This window comes from Panthera onca, chromosome B2 (genome assembly GCF_046562875.1).
Source record: "Panthera onca isolate mPanOnc1 chromosome B2, mPanOnc1 haplotype 2, whole genome shotgun sequence".
Taxonomy (NCBI): Eukaryota; Metazoa; Chordata; class Mammalia; order Carnivora; family Felidae; genus Panthera; species Panthera onca.
In genome coordinates, this window is record NC_138343.1 from 103,714,349 (window position 1) to 103,741,576 (window position 27,228).

Genomic DNA, 27,228 nt, shown 5'->3' on the forward strand with positions numbered 1-27,228 from the left:
CATTGAAGCAATGCCACTTGCTGGCACTTATTACAGTTCCAATTCTATATTTATAAAATCGACTCAGACCTTCTGCCAGAAAACAAAACAGCATTTAACAATGCTAAAAAAAATAAAAATAATAAAACAACCAAGCTTACATGCTAATTTATGAAAAGCAACAAAGTGCCATCCTTTTCCTTTTTCTTGCTCTGTTCTTTTGAAGTGATTTCCCAAAATGCTTTCCTGTAGAGTGCTGTTCTTCAGAAATATACCAGAGGGCATCTTACCAGCTCATTCTTACTCTGTGCAAGTCTATAGACTTCTATCCCCAAAGCACAATGTTCAAAGATACCATGGTGATGTGTTGGGGCAACATTCATATGAACAGTTTGGCAAAATTCCAGATTATTTAGCATGCCCTCCAAGTGTTCAATAATATGGGAAAAAATGAGTTATTCAAAGAGTTCCAATATGAGCAAAGGGGAAAGCAAATCATAGTATTTTTTCTCTAGATATACCAATGACTTTTTCTGGAGGTATTTTTAAGGATCTTATATATGCTGTATAAGCAGTACATTACAATGCACTAATTTCTTTACCCCCTAGAAATTCTAAATAAAGGATTTTTTGCCTACTACAGTATGAAAGAAAGAAAGAAAAAAAGAAAGAAAGAAAGAAAAAGAAAATACACATACACAACAGAGGAAGATGATGGAATACCTGAGAAAGATAAATCACAAGTGCTGTCACAGACAATAGGCAGAAATATCCTTCACCAGACTTGGATTCCCTAAAGTTTTCTCCTGCTAGATGTTCTGTGAAGTATGAATTCATCGTCATCCTCTTCAGTTCCCTATTTTTAAGCCCCTGCTTTATGCCTGGCTGGTCAGTTGCACATAGGCTCCTCCATGAGACTGTTATGTTCCTCCCTTTAGCAGCCACACCTCTGACAATTTGTTGCAGCCACATTTCCTCGGGTGAAGAGCGCTGGACTCTGAGGAACTCCCCAAATCAATATGAACAAGAACGGATGTTGCTAAATTTCAGGTTCTACAATTCACCACACCACTGTCCCAGGGCGAATCGGAGATCTCTGTCACTTATAGATATAGAAAAAGACTGGAACATATTTAAGATCAAGCTACCTTCCAGACAATATTATTTTCTTCATTATTTATTATTAGCATCCATTCTATCACATCATTTGTATTATACCTAATTCCTAAAGAATATTTAAAACATTTACACTGAAACACATTCATAACTTGACTATTAAAATATGAGGGGAAAGAAAACAAATAACATATGATTTCACTCATATGTGGAATTTAAAAAACAAAGCAGGTGAACATAGGAGAAGGGAAGGAAAAATAAGATAGAAAGAGAGAGGGAGGCAAACCGTAAGAGACTCTTAAATACAGAGAACAAACTGAGGGTTGCTGGACGGGGCCTGGGGGGTGGGGAGATGGGCTAAATGGGTGATGGGCATTAAGGAGGGCACTTGTGATGAGTACTGGATGTTGTATGTAAGTGATGAATCACTGCATTTTACTCCTTAAACTAATACTACACTACATGTTAACTAACTTGAATTTAAATAAAATATCAGAAGAAAAAAAATATGGAAGGAAGAGAGACAGAGCCTCCAAAGTAAAGGTTCTTAAGGTTTTATGAAAATTTGATGAAAGCTATAAATCTTCTCCCTAGAAAAATATAAATATGCACATTTGACAAGTGAGTTTTAAAAAAATGCACACTCATCAAAAAAAAATTCTCAAAATTCCCGTTTGAAGGAACTAAATCGTTGGGCGCTAAGACTACTGGTTGCAAACTCACCTGCCTAGGAGACAGGCAGATCGCAGTGAAGTGAGCTGGGAGGAACATGTTAAGAAGCCAGGAAGCCTCAAGAGAACCAGACCAGAACCTCATCGATGCCGATAGGCTGTTCAGCAGCTACTCAGGTCCTGCCTTCTATTGCCAGTTGGCTACATGGCCCGTTGCTACTGCCAGAGTTTCCAGCTTCTCCAGAGAACACCCAAGTCTAGATTTCTGTGTAAAATTTCTCAACGCCTAAGGTTTAGCCACTAATTCAAATTGGTTTCAAACCCTGCGTAAAATTTCTCAACATCTAAATTTCAGCAAAGAATTCAAACTTGTTTAAAATACTGGGCAGGACAGGGGTGCCTGGGGGGCTCAGTAGGTTAAGCGACCGACTTCGGCTCAGGTCATGATCTCGCGGTCCGTGAGCTCGAGCCCCGCGTCAGGCTCTGTGCTGACGGCTCAGAGCCTGGACCCTGTTTCAGATTCTGTGTCTCCCTCTCTCTGACCCTCCCCCGTTCATGCTCTGTCTCTCTCTGTCTCAAAAATAAATAAACGTTAAAAAAAATTTTTTTTAATACTGGGCAGGACAAAAAAGCAAACAAAATTTAAAAAAGCAACCACCACTGTGGCTGAATGGTGAGTGCCTGACACCTATATATTCTGTTTTATTTGAAAAGAGATTGATATTGTTCTGACAATAAGTTCTCATTAGAAAAAGCCTGTATTTTCTCATAGAAAATTAAGAACCTAAAATGTTCTTGCCACTTCACCTTCATAGGATGAAAACTTCAGGAATATTTGGAGAAATACTTGACAAGGCCAAGACTTTCCTAAGGAAGCAGGTCCAGAGCTGTGAAAACTTGTATCATTAAAGTCACGGTTTTCCATAAAACAAAAAATTGTGTCTTAACAATTCCTGAGGGTAGTAGCTACAAATCAGTGGCTTCAACCTTTAAAAGGTCTTAGTGTGGCTACTAAAGCACATTTGTTCTTGAACAGGCTTCCTGCTGATTGGTCAACCAAGATCCACTAGCTGCAAAATGTTCCCTCAGATGACTCTGGGAATTGAACCGTGAAATGGAGTTATTCAGAATTGTCCTTGCAGGTGATGAAGAGCATCCGCATAAAATAGGCATTTTGTTTCTATCACTAAAGGCAGCACTAAGGATTTCAGCCTGCTTGACTTGAGGTAAATTACTAAGTAAACCTAATATGACTGCATTTCTCAGAGAGTTTTCTGTCCCCCCCGCCCCACCGCCTCCACCAAAGAGGTAGGTGCACTCGATGGCATAGATCAAACCATCTGCGGGTGCCTGGAGAATCAGCAAGAATAGAGCCTCAACCCTGCTCAAAGTTCACTGATATAGATAGATGCAAAGTAAAGACACTGTTAAAATCTCCCTAGTATTAACCGATATATGTCTGCCCCCAAATGTTATTGTGCCACAAGGAAACAGTAAATCAGAAGATAAACTTCTGTATCTCACAAAGGTCTCCCTGTCCAATTAGAAAGGTCCCATGGTAGATGGGCATTGATCTGGCTGCAAAGCATTCAAACTCATTTTCCTGGCCCCTTGGGAAATTCCATAAGCTACTTATTGCCACATAATGTACCTGTTTTGTTTAAACCGCTTAGAGCCAATTCCTTTCCAACAACTTTGAACTCTAACTGATAAAATACCTGAGCTACAATGGAAAGGACTTTTCTTATGTTTTACAAGATGGGAATGTTGCACTCCAGGCACATGGGCTCCCAGCCTCTCTAGCGTCCCTCCCCGAAGATTGGCATGAAAACAGCAAAGCCACCAAACCAGAAAGGAATCTGTGGTTCCATCAGTAACCAGTTTGTTTGACTAATTGTCATTGACTGGTAAGCCCAGATCGATGCTTTGGCTCTCAGGAAGAGATGAAAAATTTTGCACAATTCTTGTTGAGGGGAGGGGTGGCACAACAATGACAACATTGAATTTCCTGCTGGCTAAGCAAGAGAGGAGCTCAGAGATAAGCTTGAATTGATACTTTTTAAAATAAAAAATATTATTTATTGCAGTCTTGAGTTTACTGAAGAAAGTTCATATCCATAATAACAATGGTAATAATTATAATCATAACATATTTAACAGCATTGATATATAGCACATTTTGACTTATGTAGCACTTTCATTTATATGATCCAGACTGTAATCAGCCCACGTTAGTATCAGCATTTCTCCAAAACACACAGCACTTCTCATCTGTGTTTACTAGATTATCGACAACCATAAAGTAGGATGATCAAAGAGAAATTTAAATTAAGAAAATGGAAGAAACAGCCATTGAGCATCAAGTGAAAGTGGAAATAATGAGCTAAGAGATCTTACTAAAGAAGAATATAAAAAATCAAATATACTTCCAAAACATATGATTCTTGCCATATTAAGAACTAAGGAATAGTTTCCACTTGTTATCTTAGACGAAAAATTTACAGCATCCTAGTATGAATATTATTCTCTCAGAGGAAAATACTGTTTTGCAAATCTTGTCTGTATTAATGCAGTAAGCCCAATGCTCCTTGGTATTCTGACATATTAGTAAAATTAGCCTCCTCAGATATAGACCCAGGTTCTTACATTAACCTAGAGGCATCTGGATGAGACAGGAAAACTATTTTAGGAAATGAATGATGCAGTTTTCTATTGAATCTCAGTGATTTGGCTCAGTCCAATACAAACAAAAATGAGTTTACCTCATAGAACGCACCACTGAGATTGGCAAATGTGTCGTTTCAAATAACATTTTGAAATTAATTAAAATATGCATTTTGATAAAGGAATTTTGTTTATTCAGCAAATGTTTACTAAGGTCTTACAATTTGGCAGGCACTATTTTTATACACACACACACACACACACACACACACCATGTGATGATGAATTCTACAAGAAAAGTAAAACAGGTAAAGAACTTAATAGAAACTGTTGTGAGGAGTTCTATATGAGGTAGGGTATAGATGATCAAGGAAGGCCTCTCTGTCCTCATAGATGAGAGATTTGATCAGGGATGCAAATGAAGTGAAGGCATAAATCATAAAGATATGTCAGAGGAAACGAGGTAAGCGGCAAATATGAAATGCAAAAGCCTTGAGGCCAAGAATGTCCATGTGATGGCAGTGCATCCTGAAGGCCAGTGTGCAGGAAGCACGATGGTCAACACAAAGATAGAAGGTACAATATGAAATCATTGATGCAGCAGAAACCAAACCACGTAGGTTGTGGTATGGCCTTGAACTTCACACACACACACACACACACACACACACACACACAAATGAGAAGCCTTTGGGAGGATCTTCAACTGAGTAAATGGTATGATTTTTATATTAAAGCGTCAACCAGGCAACAGAGAGGATAAAAGATTGCGGGAGGCAAGAGTGAAGCAAGCAGGTCAGTCAGAAGCTCTTGCAGTAATTAAAGAAATAAATGATAGGGGCGCCTGGGTGGCTCAGTCGGTTAAGCTTCTGACTTCGGCTCAGGTCATGATCTCGCGGTTCGTGAGTTCAAGCCCCGCGTCAGGTTCTGTGATGACAGCTCAGAGCCTGGAGCCTGTTTCAGATTCTGTGTCTCCCTCTCTCTCTGACCCTCCCCCATTCATGCTCTGTCTCTCTCTGTCTCAAAAATAAATAAACATTAAAAAAATTAAAAAAAAAAAGAAAGAAATGATAATTGCTTGGAAGGGTGTGGTGGTAGAAGGGAGCCTAAGGATAGATTGCAAAGACAGAACAATTTCCTCTTAGACTGGATGTGAGTGTGGAAAAGAGAAAGGAGGCAATGATGGCTCCAAGTTTTTGGCCTGAGCACCTGTGAGCAGGCTGGAGTTGCTACTTTCTGAGTCAGAGCACACTATAGTAGGATCAGTGGCAGAAACAAAATTCATGTTGGACATTTTAAGTTTGAAATGAGTGTTAAATGTCCAAGAGTGATGTCAGAGGGTAATTTTATGCATGAGTCTAACATTCAGTAGTGAGGTTAAGGCCTGAGCTACCACTCTGAAAACCATAGTATTTACGTGGCACTCGAAACCAGGCCTAGATGAGGACCCCTAAGCTACACATGTTGATAGAATATGAAAGAGGACTCAAAGCCTTGTTGCAGTGTCCAGAGTTTACAAAGATAGGAGGATTCAAAATATGTATCATTGTAACCCTGGAAAAGGAAAACAAGGCAATAGAACAGAATTAATGTTTAAAACTACATTTTAGGTGCGCCTAGTTGGCTCTGTCACTTAAACGTCCAACTTCGGCTCAGGTCCTGATCTCAGGGTTTGTGAGTTTGAGCCCTGTGTCAGGCTCTGTGCTGACACCTCAGAACCTGCTTTAAGTTCTCTCCCTCCCTCTCTCTCTGTTCCTCCCCCACTCACTCTCTGTCTCTCTCTCTTACAAAAATAAATAAGCATAAAAAGATTTTTAAAAATTAAAACTACATTTCTAGAAAAGTTTCTGGACATAAAAAATTACCTGTATATATATATATATTACATACAATATACTTGGGAAAATCTACTTGGGAAAATCGACCAAGAATGGTAAATTCTGAGACATATTATATTAAGCCTCTTAGACGTCAAAGATGAAGAAAAAATCCTCTGGTTCTACAGGAAGAAAACAGCAATTGCAAAAGGAAGTTAGGCTGGCATCAGACTTCTTTGTAACAATGAACAAAAGAAGACAAAAGCAAAACAAAATTTTAAGAAACTTGAGAAAAGAAGATATGAGGAGATGGAGAATAAACAAAAAGAAAACAGAGCACATAGAAAAAAAATATAGTATATAGTAAATATAAAAGGACATGAGTAAATATAATGAAATAATTTTTTAAATATCACCAAAGTTAATTGTTATGATAAATGTAAATGGGCTCAACCCAGCCACGCAGTGAAAAAAAAGTACAGATTAACTAAGAAAGCAAATTTCAACTCTATACAAGAGAAATATCTAAAAGGACTATTCCAGAAAAGTTAAAAAAAACAAGCTAGGGAAACAAATAAATTGAAAATGTGATTTAAACAATGCAATTTACAATATCGTCAGAAAAATTTAAGTAACAAAGAATGTGTATATAGAATGTTAAAAAGTTATAAGAGTTCACACAGAAGTGAAAGTTAGGAAGTCAAAACAAACTTGAAGAAGGACAAAACCAAATGGTATGAACATGTAGTAAGTTATACTAGTTACTATTGTACAGTGTGGCACAATGATAAGTAAGCAGACGAATGAAACAGAGTAGAATCCGGAAGCGTAAGTGCACAGATAATGTCCGCTTTATTTAAAAGAGAATAAAAATCTTACTGGACCTAATTGTATATCCGTATAATAAGTGTATATTCAAAATACATCTATATCGTGATCCTCTACCTACCATCATACCAAAAAAAAGTTATTTCCAGATGAGTCACAGAAATAAGTGTGAATGGTAAAACAATCAAGTTTCAAAATGGAAACATCTACATGCTCTTAAATGTAGGCAAATTTTCTTAAACAGAACACAATTACTAGTCATTAAAAAAAATGATAAAGTGATCTATATTGAAATTAAGAGACTTGTTCATCAAAAGACACTATTAAGAGAGTAAAAACAACCAAAAAAGTGAAAGATATTTACACTATACATAATCAACAAAGAATTTGTGTTCTGAATATATGAAAAACACCTATGAATCAATAAGAGACAGATAATTCAATAGAAAAATAAATGGGGAAAGACATCGAACCTTTCGCAAAGGAGGAAAATAAGCACTTCACTGAAGCGGCAAAATAAAAATATATAAAAACTATAATGTGATACTGTTTTAATGCTCACAGTGAGAAATAAATGTTGTTCAAGGATATGGAGCCATAAGAGGAGAAGCTAAGACAACAGAGTCAAAGGAGGACCCTAGGCCTGCCTGGTCCCTTGAACGCAGCTAGATAAATATCAAATCATTCTGAATATCTAAGAAAGCAATGTGAAGACTGACAGAACAAACTGCACACCTAGAAGGAGAGAAGAGACCACATCATGGAAGGTAAGAGGTGCAGAGATGCAATTTGAGGGAGAAATGGATGGCAGGTGCCATGGAAGGGAGCAAGCCCTTGTCTTGGACAGAGGAGAGAGAGAGAGGAGCACACAGGAGATGGCACAAGGAAGATTTCCTTAAAGCCATTGACCAGGAAAATGACAGGAGCTGATTTTCATGAGTTTTCACAACCACAGGGCTTAAGGACCGGAGTTTTAGAGGTCCACAGCATGGCAGATGTGGAATCCAGCTGGCCCTGCAGTGCTCCTGTGCAGAAGGAGGGCAGATAGCCTGGGGGAGGGACTGAGTGATCTGAAGATCCCTTGGGATGCACCAGGAGAGATGATTCCCCCTTCGTGTAGTGCATCTGAGAGAGGTGGCTTTACCTCTCTGGGGACAAAGGAGCAAATGTTTCCATTTCTCTTCCTTACCCCTCAGCAAAAACTAACTTCAGTAAGCATCACAGAGCCAACGGTGGTGGCAAAAACCTATTACACCAAGCCACTTGCCCCACCCATGCTCTTTAGGTGCTGCTTTTCTTGGGCAAGTGTGCCTGTGAAACACTTCCTCGGAAGACCAGCACAAACACCCTCCACCCGCATGCACCACATCTACAGATCATAGAGGTCTGCAAACCTTCAGCTCTAGTGGAAATAGTATCAGGTCCCTTTTAACAAGCACACCGGAGTACAGCTAGTTACAAATCACCCACAATTTGGCCAAGGTCCAAACACTCCCCACTGCAGGCAAGGCAAAACTCAGTCTGCAGGTCAGACTGACCTGAGGGAAAGAGTAGCCAAAACCCAGCAGCAGAGGGTACACAGCATATACTAGAGACACTTCCTGAAGTGCCAGGCCCTGGACAGTATGTAACCTCTCCTTTATAAAGCCAATACTCTCAGGAGCATAAAACATAACAGGCTTTCCTAACACAGAGAAGAAGACAGAGACCTAGACAAAACGCCAAGATGGAGGAATTCATCTCAAAAGAAAAAACAAGAAAAGGTCATGGCCAGGGATCTACTCAAAACAGATATAAGTAATAGGCTTGATCTAGAATTTAAAGCAACAATTGTAAGGATACTAGCTGGGCTTGAGAAAATCATAGAAGGCCCCAAGGAGTCCCTTACTGATGGGATAAAAGACCTAAAAACTAGTCAGGCTGAAATAAAAGATGCTATAACCAAGATGCAAAGCCAACTGGTTGTAATGACCCCAAGAAGAAGAGGAACAAATAAGTGATATAGAAAATAAAATTACAGAAAGTAATGAAGCTGAAAAGAAGAGGGAAAGAAAAACTACTGGATCACAAATGTAGACAGAGACTCAGTGACTCCATAAAGCATAATAAGATTGGTATCTTAGAAGTCCCAGAAGAAGAGAGGGAAAAGGAGGCAGGAGGTTCTTTTGAGGAAATTATAGCTAAAAATTTCCCTAATCTGGAAAAGGAAATGGACATCCAAATCCAAGAGGCACAGAGAACTATCAAAATCAACAGAAGCATGCCAACACCAAGATACATCCAAGTTACATTGCCAAAAATAAAGCTAAAGAAAATTCCCCTAAAGCAGCAAGAGAAACTAAATCTCTAACTTACGAGAGAAGACAAATAGATTAGCAGCGTGTCTCTCCACAGAAACTTGGCAGGCCAGAGCAAAATGGCATGATATATTCAATGTGCTGAATGGGAAAAATATGCAGCCAGTAATATTTTATCCATAAAGCTGTCATTTAGAATAGAAGGAGAAATAAAGAGTTTCTTGGTCAAACAAAAACTAAAGGAGTTTATGACCACTAAATGAGCCCTGCAAAAAATATTAAAGAGAACTCTTTGAGTGAGAGAGAAAGATCAAAAGTGACAAAGACTAGAAAGGAACAGAGGAAATTTCCAGAAATAACAGGTAATAAAAATTGCACTAAATTCATATCTATCAATAATCACTCTGAATGTAAATGGACTAAATGCTCCAATCAAAAGATATAGGGTATCAGAGTAGATTAAAAAAAAAACCAATTATATGCTGTCAACAAAGGACTCATTTTAGACCCAAAGACACCTGCAGAATAAAAGTGAGGTATGGAGAACCACTAATCATGCTAATGTATGTCAAAAGAAAGCCAGAATAGTCATACCTACATCAGACAAACTACATTTTAAACCAAAGACTATAACAAGACATGAAGAAGTACACTATATCATAATAAAGGGGTCTATTCAACAAGAAAATCTAACAATTATAAATATTTATGACCCCAACTTGAAAACTCAAATATATAAAACAATTAATAACAAACATAAAGAAACTCATCGACAATAATACAATAATAGTAGGGGACTTTAACATTCCATTTATAGCAATGGACAGATCATCTGAGCAGAAAATCAACAAGGAAATAATGGCTTTGAATTACACAATGGATCAGATGGACTTAACATATATTCATAACATTTAATCTAAAAGTGAGAGAATACACATTCTTTTCAAGTGCAAATGAGTATTCCCCAGAATAGATCACATAGCCAGCCACAAATCAGGCCTCAACAAAAACAAAAAGATTGAGATCATACCATGCATATTTTCCAAGTACACTATGAAACTTGCAGTCAATCACAAGAAAAAAAAATTGGAAAGACCAAAAAATATATGAAGGGTAAAGAGCATCCTACTAAAGAATGAATGCATTAACCAGGAAATTAAAGAAGAAATTTAAGGGGCGCCTGGGTGGCGCAGTCGGTTAAGCGTCCGACTTCAGCCAGGTCACGATCTCGCGGTCCGTGAGTTTGAGCCCCGCGTCAGGCTCTGGGCTGATGGCTCGGAGCCTGGAGCCTGTTTCCGATTCTGTGTCTCCCTCTCTCTCTGCCCCTCCCCCGTTCATGCTCTGTCTCTCTCTGTCCCAAAAATAAATAAAAAACGTTGAAAAAAAAAATTAAATAAAGAAGAAATTTAAAAATACATGGACGTGAATGATAATAAAAACACAACAGTCCAAACCTTTGGGATGCAGCAAATGCAGTCATAAGAGGGAAGTATATAGCAATACAGGCCTACCTCAAGAAGCAAAAGAAATTCAAATACCCAACCCAAACTTGCACCTAAAGGAACTAGAAAAAGAACAGCAAATAAATCCCAAGATTCATCCGAAAGAAAAGAGAAAGAACCCAAATAAATAAAATCAAGAATGAAAGAGATCACATCCAACACCACAAAAATACAAGAGAATATTATGAAAAATTATATGCCAACAAATCAGGAAATATGGAAGAAATGGATAAATTCTTAGAAACATATAAACTACCAAAACTGAAACAGGAAGAAATAGAAAACTTAAACAGACCCATAAGCAACAAAGAAATTGAATTCGTAATAAAAATCTCCCAGCAAACAAAAGTTCAGGGCCAGATGGCTTCACAGTGGGAATGTTACCAAATATTTAAATAGTTAATTGTGCCCCCCACCAAGAAAGAGAGAGAGAGAGAGAAAGAGAGAGAGAGAGAGAGAGAGAGAGAAGAGAAAGAAAAGGAGAAGAAAAGAAAAGAAAAGAAAAGAAAAGCTTTCAAACTCATTCTGCAAGGCCATCATTACCTTGACTCCAAAACCAAAGATCCCACTAAAAAGAAGGATTACAAGCCAATATCCCTAATGAATAGAGATGCAAAAATTCTCAGCAAAATACTAGTAAATCAAATCCAACAGTACATATAAAGAATCACTCACCACGATCAAGTGGGATTTATTCCTGGGCTGCATGGGTGGTTCAGTATTTGCAAATCAATCGGTGTGATACACCGCATTAATAAAAGACAGGATAAAAACCGTATGATCCTCTCAATAGATGCAGAAAAAAAACATTTGACAAAGTATAGCATCCATTCTTGGTAAAAACCCTCAACAAAGTAGGGATAGTGGGAACATCCCTCAACATCATAAAAGCCATACATGAAACACCACAGCTAATACCATCATCATTGGGGAAAAACAGAGAGCTTTTCCTCTATGGTCAGGAATAAGACAGGGATGTCCACTCTCACCGCTATAACATACTACTGGAAGTCACTGCCACAGAAATCAGACAACACAAATAAATAAAAGGCATCCAAATTGGCAAGGAACAAGTCAAACTTTCACTATTCACAGATGACACGTTACTCTACATAGAAAACCCAAAAGACTCCACCCAAAAATTGTTAGAACTGATACACAAATTCACTAACATTGCAGGATACAAAACCAACATACAGCAATCAGCTGCATTTTTAATGCCAATAATGAAGCAGCAGAAAGAGAAGTCAAGGAATTGGTCCTATTTACAATTGCGCCAAAGACAATAAAAAACTTAGAAATAAACCTAACCAAAGTGGTAAAAGATCTGTACCCTGAAAACTATAGAACACTTATGAAAGAAATTGATGAGGACACAAAGAAATGGCAAAACATTCCTTGCTCAGGGATTGGAAGAACAAATATTGTTAAAACATCTATATTACCGGTCGCGGCTGAGGAGGTGAAGGGCAAGCGGATGGTTGCAGCGGCCTCCTGGAAGTCCTAACCAGTTCATCTTCGTGTACCGTTTTCCTGTTGTGATTGCATCATGGAAAATCACTTGGCTAAATCAACTGAAGAACGAACATTTCAATACCAGGATTCTCTTCCATCTCTGCCTGTTCCTTCACTTGAAGAATCATTAAAAAAATATCTTGAATCAGTAAAGCCATTTGCAAATAAAGAAGAATATAAAAAAACTGAAGAAATTGTCCAAAAATTTCAAGATGGTATTGGAAGAAAATCGCACCAGAAATTACTTGAAAGGGCAAAAGGAAAAAGAAATTGGCTGGAAGAATGGTGGCTGAATGTTGCCTATCTGGATGCTCGTTTACCGTCACAACTGAATGTCAATTTTGCTGGTCCTGCACCTTATATTGAACACTACTGGCCTCCAAAGGAAGGCACTCAGTTGGAAAGAGGAAGTATAAGTCTTTGGCATAACTTGAACTACTGGCAGCTATTAAGAAAGGAAAAAGTGCCTGTTCATAAAGTTGGAAATAATCCTCTAGATATGGATCAATTCCGAAGGGTGTTTTCCACATGCAAGATTCCAGGGATTACTAGAGATTCAATTATGAATTATTTTAGGACTGAGAGCGAAGGGCGTTCCCCAACTCACATAATGGTGCTTTGTCGAGGCCGAGTCTTTGTCTTTGATGTAATGCATGAAGGATGTTTGATGACCCCACCAGAGATTCACAGGCAATTGACATATATTCACAAGAAGTGCCATAGTGAACCCGATGGACCTGGGATACCAGCATTAACCAGTGAGGAGTGAACCCGATGGGCTAAGGCACGAGAATATTTGATTAGTCTTGATCCGGAGAACTTGACTAGGTTAGAAAAAATTCAAAGCAGTTTACTGGTGTATTCCCTAGAAGATAGCAGTCCACATGTAACGCCAGAAGATTATTCTCAGGTAACTGCAATGATTCTTGCAGGAGATCCAACATTACGCTGGGGAGACAAATCTTATAACTTGATTTCCTTTTCCAATGGAGTATTTGGCTGTAATTGTGATCATGCTCCTTTTGATGGGATGGTTGTAGTAAACGTCAGCCATTATGTTGATGAGAAAATTTTAGAGAATGAAGGAAGATGGAAGGGTTCAGAAAAAGTACGGGATATATCACTTCCAGAGGAGCTCGTTTTCACTGTGGATGATAAAATCCTAAACAACATTAAACAGGCTGAAGCCCAATATCTCAAGCAGGCATCTGATCTGCAGATTGTGGCGTATGCCTTTACATCTTTTGGCAAAAAACTAACCAAGAAGAAGAGGCTTCACCCTGATACATTTATTCAGCTTGCACTTCAGCTGGCCTATTATAGACTTCATGGATGCCCTGGCAGCTGCTATGAAACTGCCATGACCAGATACTTTTATCATGGCCGCACAGAGACTGTGAGGTCATGTACAGTAGAAGCAGTCAGGTGGTGCCAGTCCATGCAGGATCCCTCTACTAGTCCTCTTGAGCGACAGCGAAAGATGTTACAAGCTTTTGCAAAACATGATAAAATGATGAAATATTGTTTGGCTGGAAAAGGATTTGACCGTCATCTTTTAGGTCTTTTACTCATAGCAAAAGAGGAAGATCTTCCAGTTCCAGAACTCTTTACAGACCCACTTTTCTCCAAAAGTGGAGGAGGTGGAAACTTTGTTCTCTCAACAAGTCTGGTTGGGTATTCAAGAGTCCTGGGAGTGGTTGTTCCCATGGTACACAATGGCTATGGATTTTTCTACCACATCAGAGATGACAGGTTTAATGTGGCCAGTACAGCCTGGAAATCCTGCCCAGAAACTGATGCAGAAAAGCTGGTTCAGCTGGTTTTTCATTCTTTCCAAGATATGTTGCAGCTGATGAACACTGCTCATCTTTAGAGACTAGTCATTTATTAAGCATTTACAAAAATATTAAACCGGGTGTGGAGAGTGGGTTGTTGATGTGAGATAGAAAGGAATATTGATTTAAAGGAAACTTGTTAAATGTAGAAATAGGTAGAATCACGTTTTTTAAATCTATTCTCACCTAGAAGATAAAAATAGGATTTTTAAGCTTCCTCTGATGCAGTAGCAATGCAAATTGATTCAACGAAATATAGCATCATGCGAAAGTTGAAGATGAGCCTCAACAATGCAAGTCTACAATTTTTAATAATGCAAGTCTTACTCTTAACTTACACATATTTTTGTTGGTACCTGTATAGGTTATAAATCCTCTGACCATCATTGTAGAGTCTGTCTTCCAAGCACTTTAACGTTTTCTAGTTGCCAAAGGATATAAAGTACGTGATTAAATGCTAACTCCCCATGAAGTCATTGCCTTCCACATTCAGCACAGGGATACAAGCCTGCTTTGTTTGATGGGAAAGGCCACTACAATTTACTGGTCATTTAAAAGTAGAATTTCTGGGGCGCCTGGGTGGCGCAGTCGGTTAAGCGTCCGACTTCAGCCAGGTCACGATCTCACGGTCCGTGAGTTCGAGCCCCGCGTCGGGCTCTGGGCTGATGGCTCGGAGCCTGGAGCCTGTTTCCGATTCTGTGTCTCCCTCTCTCTCTGTCCCTCCCCCGTTCATGCTCTGTCTCTCTCTGTCCCAAAAATAAAAAAATAAACGTTGAAAAAAAAAAAAAGTAGAATTTCTGTTGGATATAAGAATTAGAGGGAGGTTTATACCCTATGATGCATATAGACAAAAAACCTATCAAAATTCATTATAACTAGTTTGTGAATATAAAATGAAAGCACATATTTAGAGTTGGTGACTTTAAAAAGATTGAATGTTGAATCAGATTCTCAGGATTTTACAGGTTTTTTTTCCCTGCTGTTCAAAATAGAAAATAAAGCTGTCAATCCTAAAAAAAAAAAAAAAAAAAAAAAAAAAAAAAAATCTATATTACCCAAAGCGATCTACACTTTCAATGCAATCCCAACCAAAATAACACCATTCTTTACAGAATTCTTTACATTCTTTACAGAGCTAGAACAACCTTAAAATATGAGAAGAATCACAAAAGACCCCAAATAGCCAAATCAATCTTGAAAAAGAAAAGCAAAGCTGGAGGCATCATAATTCTGGACTTGAAGCTGTATTACAAAACTGTAATTATCAAGACAGTATGGTACTGCAACAAAATCAAACACATAGATCAATGGAACAGAATAGAAAACCCAGAAACGGACTCACAACTATATGGACCCCTAATCTTCAACAAAGCCAGGAGGAATGTCTGATAGAAAAAGACAGTCTCTTCACCAAATAGTGTTGGGAAAACTGGACAGCTACATACAAAATAATGAAATTGGAACATTATATATGTATATAACATATAAATCTTTATTATATGATACAGATATTAAATGGAATATTGTTCAACCATGAAAGGGAATGAAATCTTGCCATTTGCAACAAGGTACATGCAGCTAAGGTGTATTATACTAAGTGAAATAAGTCAGAGAAAGACAAATACCATATGATTTCACTCATATGTGAAGTTTAAGAAACAAAACAGATGAAAATGGGGGGAAAAAGAGATAGGCAAACCATAAAATAGACTCAACTACAGAGAACAAATTGAGGATTGCTGGTGGGGAGGTTGGTGGAGGGATGGGTTAAATGGATGATGGGTATTAAGGAGGGCACTTGTGATGAGCACTGAGTGTTGCATGTAAGTGATGAATCACATAAGTCTACCACTGAGACTAATATTACACTATATGATAACTAACTGGAATTTAAATATGAACTTAAAAAAAAAGAATGTGGAGCTCTCTAATATATTTCTAGTAAGTATAAATTGGTACACCCTCCATGGAAAACTTTTAGCTGGTATCCACTAAATCTAAGCATACACTTGTCCTTATGACCAGACATTTTATTCTTACATATATAAAAAATGCACACTTTTTTATTCTTACATTTATAAAAAATACACACTCTTTTAATCTTACATATAAAAAATACACACACATTGACACATAAACATGTATCCAATTTTACATCTCCAAAGTACAGAATATTCTTTCTTTTCAAGTGGACATAGAACATGCACAATTGACCATATATATTAAGTAACAAAAGAAAAACGTCAATGATTACCATAAGGTAAGTATGATACAAAAAGTATACTCCAATTACAGTGGAATATAACTAGAAATTCAAAATAAAGCTAGAAATTCTTATCATGGGACATTGAAAAACTGATTGTTAAATAACTATTAGATAAATAAAATGAAGAAATCATCCTTGAAGAAATAGCAGATTCCATGTCAAGGCCAGAGAAAGCGAAGGATATCTTATGCCAAGAAAAGATTGAGGATATGTCAAAAAGACATCAAAGGCAGCTTAAAGGAACTCCAGTGGCAAATATGAAATATTTTCAACATTAAAAAAGTAATAATAGCAAAGAGTTACAACTTACCGAATCTGAAAATGCAAAAAATTATAGTGATATTCAAAAAAAGGGGAGGGGAAGAATATCTAATCAGAGCAATGCCAATTAATTAATGTAAAAGAAGAAGTGAATTTGAAAATTACCTTTTTTAATCCATCAATGTAATAATTGAGTGAGTAAAAGTTCACCAATGTTGGGGCGCCTGGGTGGCGCAGTCGGTTGAGCGTCCGACTTCAGCTCAGGTCATGATCTCACAGTTTGTGAGTTCGAGCCCCGCGTCAGGCTCTGTGCTGACAGCTCGGAGCCTGGAGCCTACTTCGGATTCTGTGTCTCCCTCTCTCTCTACCCCTCCCCTGCTCATACTCTGTCTCTCTCTCTCTCTCTGAAAAATGAATAAACTTAAAAAACATTAAAAAAAAAAAAGTTCATCAATGTATACTAAACTCATCAGATGAAAGATATTGGCGAACAGGATATTTACACATTCTCAGAGTATCACTCCACCCAAATACTTATTAATTATAAAGGGAAAAAAGCTTTTTCTATGATGGAGGTGCCCGGTGGACTCATCTTAATCCAGAGATTTTAACAACGGGCGTTATGAGTCTTTTGATTCAATGCAATAAGAATGCATACCACCTCTCTAATATTATTGTTTAACCTGAATCTAATCATTAGGAAACAATCAAGGAAAACCAGATTAAGAAATTTTTTTACAGAACAATTTATTTGAAATCGTAATGAAAACCAAATAAGGTGAAAAAACTCTTTTAGAAAAAACAGAGTAGAGGTGCCTGAGTGGCCAAGTCGGTTAAGTGTCCAACTTCGGCTCAGGTCATGATTTCCTGGTTCGTGAGTTCAAACTCTGCGTCAGGCTCTAATGTCAGTGCAGAGCCTGCCTCAGATCCTCTGTCTCCCTCTCTCCCTGCTCCTTCCCCACTTGTGCTCACTCTTTCGTTCTCTCAAAAATAATTAAACATTAAATATAAAGAAAAAGCAGACTAAAGAAACTTAAAAGCCAAAACCAAAGAAACTATTTTTAATTGGACTCCAAACTTAAAAACAAAAACAGTTTTAAAGCACATTATGGGAATAATTGCAGCAATTTAAGTATTTGCTGTATAATAGAAAATGCTGTATCATTGTCTAAGTTTTCCATGTGATAGGGTTATTATGTTTATGTTAAAAAATATTCTTGTTCTTGGGGCACCTGGGTGGCTCAGTTGGTTAAGAGTCCGACTTCAGCCCAGGTCATGATCTCACAGTTCATGGGTTCGAGCCCTGCATTGAGCTCTCTGCTGACGGCTCAGAGCCTGGAGCCTGGAGCCTGCTTTGGATTCCTTGTCTCACTCTCTCTCTGCCCCTTTCCTGCTCATGCTCTGTCTCTCAAAAATAAATAAATGTTAAAAAATATATATTTCTGTTCTTAAGAGACTTATGATGAAATAAATACTTTATGAAAAATGAGAGAGAACCACTTTGGGAAAAAAAAGCCTGAAATTCTGTCATTCCAAATGACTATCACATACCAAAAAATTCTGTAGTAAAAATTAAAATGATCTAGTGGCTTAAGAGAATGGGAGGGAAAAAGGAAGAGAAATTCGGTGGATGTGCCAGACAGCACCAAACAACCTGGCTGGTGGCTTTCAGTCGGTCGTGAGCTATTGTAAATGGTTCTATGTTTTCCTTCATCCACATTTAAAGCTAAAGTGCAGGCATAGGGTGAGCAGTTCAGTTTTCCTCAACCAGGGCCAGGGTTTCACCCGGTGGGTTTTGTCATGGAGAGGTCCACAAATGCATTATGTTTATGAAAAGGAAGTATGATGGTAGGGACCCCTGAACTGACGGGGTAGAGGGCTATGGCTCTAGAATTGTGTTCCTCAGCATAACTCCCTGCTGGGTCTCTCTTCCAGTCCAAGGAGTCTGCCTCTGAACCGCCCTACATCCTGGGAATCCTACCTTCTAAACATCTCTCCAATCTAGATGTCTTCTCCATAGATGCTATTTATCTCCTTTCTTCTTATCATTCATCTTATTCTTCATTTTGCCCCCAGAATGATTCCTCAAAAGCCCAAATATGATCACATTACCCCTGCAGTGTCAGGGCCAAGGTCATACTTCTTCACATAGACCAAGGAGGCTTGACCCAGGATCCCCAAACATACCTATTCTATCAACCAAAGCTGCTTACAGTCTCTGCCACCACATTTCTGTGCCCTTGTACATGCTGCTCTGGAAGCTACAGCTGACAGTAATGTCTGCCTGCTTATGGCCTATTGCATACCTGCTCATCATTCCAGACTCAGCTTAGATCCTAGCTCCTCCGTGATTTTCAAGCGTGACTCCTCTGTGACTCACCACTCAGCGATCTACACTGAGTCCTCACTCAACGATCTACACTGGTAACCACCCTGTCCCTTGACCTCCTATAGAATCTGTGAATTTCTCTAAATTTTTGGCTTTGCTTTGTTTTTACTTTGTTGTATCTTTTTTAAGGGCTTCAACATCAGACAAAGCTGAATTTAGATTCTGACTCTGACATTTATTATCTCTGCAACTACGAGCATATTCCTTAACCTCTTATTTCCTCAGTTTCTTTATCAGTTAAAAGAAAGATAAGAGCACATATTGCCTCGGTCCCTCCCTCTCAGCACCCCCATTTCTGGAATTTCTTTCCATCCGACAACAGAGCTAAACAGCACGAAAAAGAAAAGATACCCCCAAACCATTTTTATGATGAAGCGGAGTCTATCTGAAGAGAACTCTTCAATTAAGGTATGTATTTCAGTAACTATAACTAATACTGCAAATATCACCACAATAAAACCATTAACTAACTGAAAAAAAATTTTAATGAAGAAATAACAGCAAAAACTGTAATTATGCTCCTTTGAGGACACTGAAATTTTTCAAAAAGTATACCAGATATAAAATACCAACATGTAAAAGAGGTTGGGTGAGGGGTTCAGCACACAGGAAAATCTTACAATCACTCCTTGAGAGTTTCTGTGTGTTGTATTGGGATGTATGTGGGACGGGCAGATGGTGGTTAAAAAAAAAAAGAGAGAGAGAGAGAGAGAGTCTTGATTCTGTATTGTGTTACCTACTGTCATCAGTGACAGCAAATGGATCTCAGCTCCAAATCTGCAGTCATGGGCTCAGAGCGGTTAGCCCCAGTGATTACCTAGGGTAATGTTGTGTGCTGCGTTTCCCTTGCTTTTAGTGGCAAAGCCTTTTATTTCACTCTGGTAGCACTAATTAATTATGCATTACGATTGCCAAGTAAGAGAAAGATTTCACCCTAAATTTACAGAGACATAAAAAAAGGTTAAGTAACCTTATCAAGGTCACACAGCAGGCAATCCACAGAGTGAGGCATAAGCCCTTTGAATATTCACCGGTGAAATATTTAATATTAAAAACAAGTTTTCCCAAAGTACCGTCAAATGTAATGAACACTGCATTTTGAGTATAGAATGAAAAATGAGAATGCTCTGAGGGAAAACAGTGAAATGACTCACTGTTGGTTCTAGTTGAAAGAAAAACACTCATTACAAATGTCCCTGTGTTGCAATCCACTTTCTAAAGAAATTTTGAAAACCTTTTACAATTTGTAAGGTTAAGACATCCCACGCTATTGTAAAATGGTCTATAGTCAAAAATGCCCTTAGCTATATTTAAGAGTCAAAAGATCTGGGTTTGAGTTCTGACTTCAATTACCACCTGTGTGACCTTGGACAATCACTTATGCTCTCAGAACATCAACTCCATTATCTACAAAAATGAGAACAATAAGACAATAACTACCAGGGCTATCACAGGGGTTAAAGGGGATAAGGGAAGTGAAATTGTGCAGATTGCAAATGGCTATACAAATAAAAGGTATTATTATAGGAAAAGAACACAAAGGGTTTTTCTCAGTTAGAAAATGATAAATGTGTAACTGCAGCTTGGAATGTCACTTTGGTTTTAAGCAGAAAAAGCCCTGCCAAGTGGAAATGGAGATGTGAAGTCAGGAGTATTTGGCTACTTTCAACTGCATTGGAACAGCATGCCCTTTTGGGTCTGAACAAATCTGTCCCTCACTCGTTGTGAGCCAGCCTAATATAATAAATCCTGAGGGATGTGCTGAACTCATTTGGCCAAGGTTTTCAGCTTGGGGCTAAAAATCTTGTGGAGCAAGCACTCTGGCCTCACAAAACCACCGTGGAGTCATTAGTGTCCGTATTGAGCAGATCAGGCTCTGATTCAGGTTTTATCACAAGCAATACCTTTGATATATTTTTCATGTTCACTACATTAAACATTAATATGTGAATGTCACAATAAAGAGTGCGGTTTTTCATTAAATAAATAAATAGGCACCAAACTTGAGCCAGAAAAGAACATTTTAAATCAGATTTCATACAGCCGTGAAAATAAACCAGTGTTGTCATCACACATAAGAACTGTAGAAATGACTTATAGGGAGAAGGTAAAAAGGTCAGACAGAGGGGATAAAATCCTTGACATGCCAGGTAAAGAAAATCATTTCTGCCTTTTCCCTTCTGAAGCCCATAATGCTAATCAACACAGATACAAAAAGAAGGTTCAACCAAAACCTGCAAGTGAGTCACATCTAGAAAGATAGCATAATCCATGTAATACCCTCCGAGATTTCCCAGTGAACACGGTATTATCATTTTTGCCTTCCAACAGTTTCAAAGATTACATTAAAATTGAAAGCAGGGACATCAATGTAGCACATGTTCCAAAATTTCTTCAGACAATTTTCTAAATGCATTGTCCTTAGAAATAACCCACCATTCACATGTAGTAGAACTAAAATTTATTAAATGATTAAATTTATTAAATAACTCCGTTTTAAAAATGCTATTAAGCCACAGTAACTTTGTTTGTTTGTTTGTTTGTTTGTTTTGAGAGAGAGAGCTCATGCACGCCAGCAGGGGAGGGGCAGGAAGAGTGGGAGACAGAATCCCAAGTATGTTTCAGTGCAGAGCCCCACAACGGCTCAAACTCAGGACTCAACCGTGAAATCATGACCTGAGCTGAAATCAAGCATTGGCTGCTTAACTGACCATGCCACCCCAGCACCCGTCAGCCAGAATAATTTTTAATTGTTTCAAAAGAAGGACTTACAAAAGTGTTTGGGTATTTTTTTATTGTTGGTCTTTTTCTTTTGGTCAGAAAATATAATCTGTTTTGTTGAACTGCCAAGTTCAGAATTGAACAGAGCTTATTCCTATTGCTACTATTGCTATGATGGCTCAACGGTAACTACAGTTCAGTGGATTCCCTGCACAGTAAGCATATGACTTTTGATTCCCCCAAAAGTTAACCACTAATAGCCTATTGTTGACTGGAAGCCTTACCAATAATAGTTGATTAACATATATTTTATATATGTATTATATATTGCATTCTTATAATAAAGTAAGCTTGAGAAAAAAAATATTATTTAAAAAATCATAAAGAAGAGAAAATATATTTACAGTACATACCATAAAAAAAAAAATCTACATATAGGTGGGCCCATGCAGTTCAAACCCATGTTGTTCAAGGGCTTAAGGCAAAAGGGACAATTTTGCCATTTCCAGGGTAATTGGGCAACTGCTTTTCCACTATGAGTGGAGCTTAAATTGCTGAAAAGTGTATATATATGTATATATATACACATATATACATGTATATATATATACATATATATACATATGTATATGTATATGACATATACACATATGTATATATGTATATGACATATACACATATGTATATATGTATATGACATATACACATATGTATATATGTATATGACATATACACATATGTATATATGTATATGACATATACATATTCATATCTATATCTCTCTATATACAGAGAGAGAGAGAAAGAGGGAAGGAGTTGGAGGGAGAAGGTGGTAGAAAGTCTATATGTGTGTGTCCTGCTAAAAAATCAAAAAACAGATATTGCCCACAGTTGTCTCATAATGCCTATATCAGTTATGACCCAAAGTTGGGAAAAATTGGAAATAGTTTTCAAAAGGAAATTGGATGGGTTGGAAGTGGGGGAGGGAGTAGAGGGAGAAATAGTTGAGAAGTTGGAAAAGAAGGCTTTGTTCCTGGGAAAACTTTCTTCCTGAGTTCAAAATATAGGAAGAGCCATTCTGGGAAAATGATCATAAATTCTGTTTGCAAGGGGATAAAAGCTGCCTCTGATTCAGCCAGATGGAGACATAAAGTCAGTATTGGGAACTACAAATCTGGAGTCAGAGAGTAATCTAAGGCAGAGCTTCTGAAACTTTAATGTGCATAGAAATCATTAAGGGATCTTGTTAAAATGCAGATTCTGATTCAGCGGATCTGTGGTGGGAGCAAGATTTCCTCATCTCTTACTAGTTCCCAGGCGATGCAAGTATCACGGGTCTAGGGATGAAAATTGGAACAGCAAGCCTCACACTAAACAGGAGTAAACTGTTCAAATAGGGTTCCTCATGTTTGAGGGAGTGAGCCTAGGATATGGACAAGCCAGAGTGGTCTTTAAACTGACAGAGAAATCAGATGGCACCAATTTAATACAGTATCGTTCCGTTTTGTTTCATAGCTTTTACCTTCTAGATGGTGAGTCAACAAGCGATACGTAAGTTCAATTGCAAACAAAAAATTTCCATTTAACATGACCACATTCAAGACAAACTTAGGATACAATTTGGTGAATGCTATAATCTCGGGACTTGCAGTGACGAATCAGAGGACATGGTGATGAACATGTTCACAGATTTCCCTAAAGGAAACTTGGTTTCCAGTCCCACTTGTGGAGCCAGCTTACTGTGGGACTGCGTGAGCCTTCCACTTCTCATCCATTAACTGAAGAATTTAATCTGGCAGATTTTTTTTCCCCTCTATCTCATTCCCCCCCACCCGAACTTCGCACCCCTCTTAAATCGTTTGTGTGAGTTGGCTTCTATTGGTCATGTGGGAAGGCCTCTGCCCTTCCACAGGGTTCCTGTCCAAGAAAGGCAGAGACCATATTTGGCTCATTTTTATGTTCAATCCCAAACCCTCACACACAGCCCTTTTCTCACAATAGCTGCTCACTAAATGTGTGTCTGTTAACATCCATCTCTAACATTCTATGATTCCTTAATTCCAAAGTTAGCACCATTATAATTACTGTCATCTCTCAGTAAAAAAGATGACACAGTAACTTGGAATAGTCTCTTTGTTGTACAACTGTCCACTCAGTGTGCACCTCTGTGCTGCAGTGTGTTCTGGGGCAAGGAGCTGTCTCAGAACTTGGCCTAAGAGATGCCTGGAAGCCTTGGAGGTATGAGCACTGATTCCAATCCTTCCAAAATTTGCTTGTGGCTTTCTGATTTATAATCACAGTAACACCCAGATTCTAGCCTCTTGGAACTACTGTCCAAATGTACAGACATTCTACTCTGATCTTTGGGGCCTGAGACATCAGCTGGGAAATGAGCATGCACTGGCTCTCTACTGACCACAGCAGCAGTCTGTGGATAAGGCCTTCCCAGCTCCTTGTTTACAATAAGCCTATTTAATTCTCACTCTCTTGCATATGATGTTCCTTCCAAGAGGCCACACCTGGCTACCCCCATTCGTTGGAACCCAGACGGCCCCTGCTAGTAGAAGGGACTTCGTATGCAGACATACTATATCTATCTTCCTTCTGGCCCCAAATAACAGTCATTTTTGAGCAATATATATCATTTCTATGAGTTTCTGACTCTTCCATATCCCCAAGTACATAATATGCTTTTTGCTATCTTTACCGTCACTTTGTACCCAACTTCATTTCTTTGTCTTTCCACTACCTATCCCTATTACTGTTGTGCATCACGAATCTCCTGTCACAGTCTTTTGATAATTTAAGTTGTCTTAATGGCCTTCCTAAACACCCTCTGCAGTACAATCTGTTCCTCTTGGCACTCACAAGCACCACCGGCTTCTTTGGGTACATTCTGTTCATAATCCTTCCTGGCACTGTCATCACACCCTATGACACAGCTCATTGCCCCAGTGTTCAGTGACTGCCACCATGAGAGAGAAGCTGTGTGAGGTACAGGAGGCTGCTCATCCAGACTCCAGGCTGATGATCACCACACCCTCATTACAGCCCAAACGACTTGTGAAAGTGCCATTGGAACACATTGGCATGATTATACACTTCTAATTTGAGAACCCAGCGCAGAGCAGCAAAGAGGGCTAGAGTGAGGCACTGCCGAATGGCTTTGCTCCTTATAATATGATGACAAATCTCTACAGCAGGTGCCAGGCCACTGCTAATGCTGCTCTTGGATGGAGCAGGTTTGAAAACAATATGAACAATAACTTCTATTCTTCAATCAGTCAAGAGTAGCATGTCCTGAGCACTCAGCCAACACAGGTGCCCAACTAACACTATAAGGCTTACAAACAAGAAGGACATGGTGCCTTTCCCAGAGGAGTCTGCCACAACAAATGTCTTCCAATAGCTCCAAGGAACAAAAGCAGATTTTATAAGCCATCCTTAATTACCATGATGAAGTTAAATGATCTTCATTTCTCCCTCTGACTTCCCCTATTGATCTTTGCACCCTATTAAATCATTCATTTGAGTTGGCTTTCTATCAGCCTTTTGTGTGGCTTCCTCTGTCTTTTCATAGCATACAAGTCTGGGAAAGACAGAGACCATAAATGGCTTCTTTGGACACTCAACCGTTAACCCTCACATAGTCCTTTGCTCACAGTAGGTGCTCAGTAAATTTGTGACTAAATTCATGTTCTAATATTCTATGATCATTTTAAAATAGGTGAAGACAGTCTATTTCCTTTTATATCTCCCCTTATATGGATCAATAAATAAACATCCACCAATAGATCTTGGAGAATTATATAATACTAGAGCTATAAAACGTTTTACTTTTTTAATTAATTAATTTATTTTGAGATAGAGTGAGCATGAGCTGGGGAGGGGCAGAGAGAGAGGGGAGAGAAATCCCAAGCACACTCCATGCTGCCAGCAGAGAACCTGATGAAGGGTTCAAATTCACGAACGCTGAGATCATGACCTTAGCTGAAATCAAGAGTCAGATGCTTGAGAGGGGTCAAGATGGAAGAACAGCATGGAAGTTTTTTTGCATCTCTAGTCCCTGAAATGCAGCCAGATCAACACTAAACAAACTTGCACACCCAGAAAACTGATCTGATAATTAACACAACAATCTGCACAATCTGAACTACAGAACTTGGCAGAAAGAGAAAAATTTTATTTTTATTTTCCATTTTTATTAAAAAGGGTTTTCTTTAATTTTTTTCTACTATATTTTTTTACTTTTTGTAATTTTTTAAAATTCTATTTTACTTCCATAATTTCATTTTATTCTGTTTAATTGTACCCATTTTTTCAAATTTTCACTTTTTTTTCTTTTTTCCTCTTTTTATTACCTTTCCCTTTTGTCTCTAATCTATCAAGGTTTTTTCAACAACCAAACCAAAACACACTTAGGATCTAGCATCCTTTATTTGATTTTTTGTGTTGTTTTTATTTTTTTTTACTTCATTAGTTCCTTTTCTTCCTTCAAAATGCTGAAATGAAGGAATTCACCCCAAAAGAAAGAACAGGAAGGAATGATAGCCAGGGACTTAATCAATACAGATACAAGCAAGATGTCTGAATCAGAATTTAGAATCACGATAATAAGAACACTAGCTGGGGTTGAAAATAGATTAGAATCCTTTTCTATGGAGATAAAAGAAGTAAAAAGCAGTCGGGATGAAATAAAAAATGTTACAACTGAACTGCAATCTCAAATGGATGCCACAGGGGCAAAGATTGATGAAGCAGAGCAGCGCATCAGCAATATAGAGGACAGACTTATGCAGACTAATGAAGCAGAAACAAAGAGGGAGACTAAAGCAAAAAACCACAATATAAGAACTAGAGAACTCAGTGACTCATTAAAAGGAATAACATCAGAATCATAGGGGTCCCAGAAGATGAAGAGAGAGAAAAAGGGGTAGAAGGTTTTTGTGATCAAATCATAGCAGAAAACTTTCCTAACCTGGGGAAAGACACATACAACAAAATCCAGGAAGCACAGAGGACTCCCATTAGATTCAGCAAAAACCGACAAGGCATAGCATAGTCAAATCCATAAAATACACAGACATGGAAAGAATCACAAAAACAACAAGGCAAAAAAAGTCCTTAACCTACAAAGGAAGACAGATCAGGCTCTCAACAGACCTATCCACAGAAACTTGGAAGGCCAGAAATGAGTGGCAGGATATATTCAATGTGCTGAATTGGAAAAATATGCAGCTAAGAATTCCTTATCCAGCAAGGCTGTCATTCAAAATAGAGGGAAAGATCAAAAGTTTCCCAGAGAAACAAAAATTAAAGAAGTTCATGACCACCAAACCAACCCTGAAAGAAATTTTAAGGGGGACT

At 38.3% G+C, this 27,228-nt stretch overlaps 1 pseudogene; it reads left to right on the forward strand.

Moving 5' to 3' along the window:
* Positions 1-12,326: 12,326 nt before the first annotated feature.
* LOC132675855 (peroxisomal carnitine O-octanoyltransferase pseudogene) lies at positions 12,327-14,787 on the forward strand (annotated as a pseudogene).
* The last annotated feature ends 12,441 nt before the right edge of the window (positions 14,788-27,228 follow it).